The sequence below is a fragment of the Anoplopoma fimbria genome, chromosome 9 (genome assembly GCF_027596085.1).
Source record: "Anoplopoma fimbria isolate UVic2021 breed Golden Eagle Sablefish chromosome 9, Afim_UVic_2022, whole genome shotgun sequence".
In the NCBI taxonomy this organism is placed as follows: domain Eukaryota; kingdom Metazoa; phylum Chordata; class Actinopteri; order Perciformes; family Anoplopomatidae; genus Anoplopoma; species Anoplopoma fimbria.
The window spans coordinates 22,153,324-22,159,263 of record NC_072457.1 but is presented as its reverse complement, the minus strand read 5'-3'; positions in this window follow the sequence as shown (position 1 = coordinate 22,159,263).

Here is a 5,940-nt window from a genome sequence, read left to right as displayed (position 1 = left end):
ACAAACCCCTCAGTAAAAACCTTCAGAATATAAATAGTAATGAGACTGGAACGTTTGGTGTATGTGTGAGCCACTGAACTGGAGATTTCTGGCTCAGAGTGAGAATTCTGAGAAACCGGCCTTTAAATTATATGGATTGTAACATTGCATACATTTTAAAGACACTAAAGGGGAACATTAAAAACTTTCCCTGTTGATTACTTACCTTAAGACAACTATTTCTATTATTAAAAGTTTTCTGAAATGTGATGTTTAAATATGCAAATAAGGGCACTACCCTAATGCTAACTTTTGGTGAATTTAGGAGAATTATACAGATGCAAATAGACAAAGATAAATAAATAAATTCCTAAATGGGTATTTGGGATTTTTTTTTCTCCACTTGTCTGGAAGAATACATGTTATGAAAGTAAAAAAGGTCCAAAATCTCCTAATTGACCAGTGCATTGAAACAAAGATTTTGCCTGTAGTGTCTCGCCTTAAGATAGTATTAGATTAAATAATTAATAAGAAGACGAATGTTGCATCAAAATGTATTAATCTAAAAGTTCCACTTTAAACTTTGTTGAAAATACAACAGTGGATTCTTAACTATTGCTCTTCTCTCATGAAAACTTTGAGGCAGGTGGAAGGCAAAGCCATGTGATTCATACGCAGGTCCAGTGACAGGAAGATGAGTTATGAGTTGTTACAATAAGCCTATTCATTTCATAACATTTAAGAAAAAGCAAACAGGTTCATCTGAGCTGCAGTACTTACACAGGACTTACGTGTACAGGTACAGCGATTATATGGTAAACAAGTCAATACAAAACAAATGTGGGAAGTGGATTAATGAGCTGTATTTCTAAGAAATAGCTCAACCATTTTGGGAATTTGTCTCAATTGGCTTGAAAAATGACGTCAGTTTTTTCTGAGAGCAGCTACACACTGTATAGTCGCTGGTCCCGTTTGGTGAATAAATAGCTCCAAGGCACAAGTCAACGGCTAGTTTAACCACATTGCTTTGCTTTTTTCCCCCCGACATGTAAAATGTGCAGGATACAATTTGTGCAGCTCTATTCTAGTTGTTAACCCTCGCGAGAAACCTACTGTTTAAAAATGACCAACCATGGCAACATTATAAGCAGACAGCCTTATAAATAATTTGTGAGAAGTGTGTAATTGTGAACGGTACTGACCATTTTCCCATCACCTTATATTATATTGAAAGGTAAACCAGCCATTTTGATAAGATACACGTTTCATAAATCACAACTTTGTTTTATGCATATGTAATCGAAAACATATACACATGGTAAATACTTTATAACAGGGACCAAATAAATGCATTCAGATGGAGATAACGTACGCCAGCCTTTTATATAAGATTCAATGTTATAAGTTGTCTACAATTATCAGAACACGAACATTCAGGCTCCTTCATGTGGCTCAAAAGTGTACTGCAGATGGAAACGTTAAATAAAATAAATAAAAAATCCCGACCCAGTCTTTGGGAAATGACTGAAGCACATGCTTTCAGGAAAGGCAATGTATTGCAGCTCGGAAACTGTTAAAGAGCCAGTGATGGAGTCCGAGTTAAGATTTAAGAGGTGCTAGACTGATGCTTATTCTCTGAGGCAGACCTGGCAGGCGACTGCCACAGGACTCTTGCTGCCATTCATCACGGGAAAATAGCAAACACTGTACAAATCAACCAGCACAAATGCTCAGGACCTGTTGTGGAGCTAACAAGGCTGCCAACAATAAGACACGATGACATTGTCCCGTTTTTCCACGCTGGAGGCCTCCCAGTGAGGCGTTCTCTTGACTACCTCTTAAGTGTGGCACGGAGTCAGAGCCGCAACCACCAGCGGAGCCGAGCTGAGCTGCCGAGCTGCTTTTGAGCTTCGCTGAGACCTGCCAGACCCCCGGCTTCCCCTGCCAGGGGCCTCGGCTCGCAGTCAGAGTGAGTTACAACCCATGCTACTGACACACACAACGCTTATCCTAAAACACACATACGGATGGCTTAAACATGAACGTATGCATGCAGGCGCACATGCAAAACTATGCAACCACATGCTCATACATTATGCTACCCCACTAACAGTGAGTGTAGCCCCATTGGACCAGTTAATGCATGAGGAAGGCCACTGCATGCATTACTTGTGTTACTTATATAGATATGGAACAGGCCTGCACACATGCAGTAAAATGAGCATGTATTGGTACAGGCGCTCAATCGGTCAGGGTGATATTAAGGTCAAGGTCCGGCAGCTGCTGGATCAGCTGGATTGATCTGTCTGGGTAAACATGCAGGGTGAAAATTAGCATGTTTTGTGATTAAGGGCTTTGCAGGATGTGTGTGTGTGAGTGTGTGTTGAGTGAATGAGTGAGTGAGTGAGTGAGTGAGTGAGACACAGCATGTATATGTGACTGTATATATATATATACTGTGTAGAAGGGAGCATTGTGCAGATGTGTCACTATGTTCTTCTAAATCTTTTTTCATCACGGCTCAAACAGGATCGCCTGCGTCCCGTCTCAAGATGATGACACGAAGCAAGTGGTGTAAATTTAGAGCAGGGATTATTTTTTTTCCCCACGTGTAAGGATATTAATTGTCTGTTCTTAATGATGAAAAAGTCTCAAATGAGTCATTGTTTATTCATGGCGATTTCCAAGTTTATAATAGACAACATGTTACACTGTTTCCTATGAGTTAAAAAGTCACGTCCTTACAAATGAATTAAATTTAAAGAAATGCATTAGAAACGGGCATCAAGAGCGTTTTTTTCTGAGCTCGCATAAAGATTGTTTGTGCCTGACAACCATATTAACTAAGGAGAATGAGTTGTATTGTACATACTATATCACCGCCAGGCACAATTAACATAGACATCGTTAATTCTAGGAAATGAACACGCTGTACCAATCATGTGCCAACAAATGTCCCCAAAGGCACGGCCGTTGGTTTTATCAACGTTCACCAACAACGTGACTAAACTTTGTTTTTTTCATGCCGTGACAACTATCCCCACAACTTTAAATTCCAACAAAAAGAATCTTATTCCATCACACACAAGTGGCAACTTGTGCAGCTGATGTATGGTTTAATTTGGTTTAAAGCTAGGGGAAGATTGTAGTCATGGTAAATAAACTATATTATGAGGCTGTGGTTAAGTTTGGGCGACTAAAAAAACCCCTTTGTTAAAAGGCAAACTGCATAGATTGTACACATTAATTTACAAGTGTTGGAGAGAACTACTGCATGTGTGGAAAAGTATAAAAGCCTGTTGTGGCTCCAGAGGGAGCTGCGCAAAAATCTTACGTATAAACTAAAGTGATGTCACTTCAGTCCGAAACAGTTGGGGTTTTATTAGAAAATGAAAAAAAAAAATTCAAATCTGTGGGTGTGGAGTTGGTAAGAAGTGATCTTGAAAGACCTCCGCAGCCGGTTCCTCATCTCTACATGAGGCTAGCTAGCTTGAAGCTACATTGGGCTGTCGGCCGTTGCATTGTGGGCAATGTAGGTGCAAGGATTTATGGCAAGTTTGGAGGTCCCGGCTAAAATTGAATATTGCAAGGATCCAAAAAGGGTCCATGAAGATTAACAGCCAAAAAATGTATGACCCGGTGGACCACATGCAATGACTGTACGCACCGAGTGCCCATGTGTGGAGGTTATGAGGGACAAGTCAGTTTTATCATCTTACCTTAAATTATAGAATAGTTGTAGTTCATAACGGAGCTACTGTATATCTGCAGCTCTACGAATGTATCTCACAGCAGTGTTATATTGTGTGTGTGTGTGTACGGGTAGCTAAAGAGCCTGTGTCTACATTAATCTCAGGAATGTAGACGTAGTCCAGAGTTTAATAGAAGAAGTCGTGGGTGTGGAGTTAGAGTCCCCCGAGCAGCGTTAAGGTCTTGAGGTACTAAAAAGCTTTGACCCAGACCCCACGCTCCCACTCACAGTGACGCAGCACATGCTTTCATACTTACGCTATGCACACATGACAAACGCTGAGAAAAAGGAAAGACAAGAGGGATGTGAACCGAAATAAACAAACTGTGCTCTTCTCACACGAGGACGAGCACAAAATGTACCCAGCCACAGATATCCATGCGTCCGCTCCCCCCTCGGCTTAGAAACCCAACGCACACATATACGCGGCCGAACACATCCCTGTTGTCTGGCGCTGCTCGCCGCGCAATGACGAGCACATGACTTAAATCAGGTGTGGTGCGTGACCTCTTATCGGACAAAAATGTCCCAGAGAGAGAGCGGATGAGGGGTGGGGGTGGGGGGTTTAGGCTGCTCCTCCCCGTCTGTCCTCTCCTTCGGCAGTCATGAGGTCTCCATCCCGTTCGCCACGCCGTGTCTCGTGGTTCAAAGAGCATAAAATGTTGGCGGTGCGTTGTCAATAATCAGCTGCTTAGCCTGAGGAGATGGGCATTAACCGGGGGGAAGGAGAGCAAAAGACCTCTTTTTAAGGCGTGTTTTGCAAGAATGGCCCGTGATGCAGCCTTAGGTTTTTTATTAATTTTGATGCATCCTTTAAATGGCTCACCTAGAGGGCTTGTTGTCTCTAAATGAGATTCTCTCAATGGTTGGTTTGTATTTTTTTCAGCAGTCATGCAGAGCTAAATGTAAATATTCCAAGTTGTATCCTGTTTTGTCTCACAAACTTACCCCTTTTGAGTTTGTATCATTTAGCTGTCGTAACAAGATAATATCTGTCTATTGGTATAATAAGTTCCATGCCTCATCATACAACAACCTTCCACTAGCACTGATGTTTTTTCACTGAAACCTCGGTAAACATTTTGCAGCCCAACAGAGCTAATATCATATATTTTTATGTTGTATGGTAGGTTTCATAGGCAGGTAGTTAAAATGCTTCTGAAAGGTGTTAAAATGGCTAATAAAACAAATGGTACCACAAACCAGGGCAAGGAGTCTTTTTAGTTAAAATCTGTGAGATGGAGGCCAGCAACGGGGAAAAGGAGCCGGGATGAAGGTTATTAAAGTTTACTACCGAACATCCTCTCACAATGTTCCCTCTTTCACTTGGTCTGATTGCTGAAACAGGCTGGCAAAGTGTAACCAAACGGGTGAAATCAAATTTAGCAAAAGAAATGTATGAGGATGTGTGCGTTTCTTTGTGTGTGTGTGTGTGTGTGTGTGTGTTTGTGTCTGTAAGCCGGCTGTCGCATCACAAGGTACGGTCGTTGAGAGGCATTGCAGCCCCCCCCCCCCAGGCCCTTTAAATCAGAGTAGTGTTCACTAACACAAGTTTACTGGGTTCGTCCGCCGCCGTCACATGAAAAGGACCGATTGTCTGCTGCAGCGCTGACGGCTGCGTGAAAAATCAAGAAAAAAAAAAGGGATTCGCATCGCAGGCCTTTATGTGACCGTGGATGATTGTGGAGTGAATTGAAGGATAAATGGAGGGTATGTAACGGCATGATGCAAAGATGGCTGTCTCTATGAGTGACGGCTTCCTTTGGGGAGTAATGACTATGACGGTGTACGTTGAGGGGGAACTAAGGTTTGTTAAATGTTTCATTCTTGGATTGTGTTCACTTATTGTGTGTGATGTGTTGAATAAAGATTCAGTTCAAAACAATATTCGCTGTGTTGTTGTCTTTGTGTGAATTATTACTTCTAATTAATTACTAAACAGAAAAGAAAAATGCCAACAATTCTGAAGATTGTGTTCATCTTTTTAAACATGTACGCGACTCAGCTGGGTACTTTATAATGTGCTAGAAAACATTACTTAAATATGAGTGAATGTTGGGGACTACTTTGATTGATGTGTTTTTAATTTTTTTATTACGGAGCGAGGACAAAGGAATAAAGAGACAATACTTGATAGTAGGATGGATCAATTCATGGTTCATGTTGACTATCTTTAAAATATTTCCAGAAGAAAGCAAACCGCCTGCTAG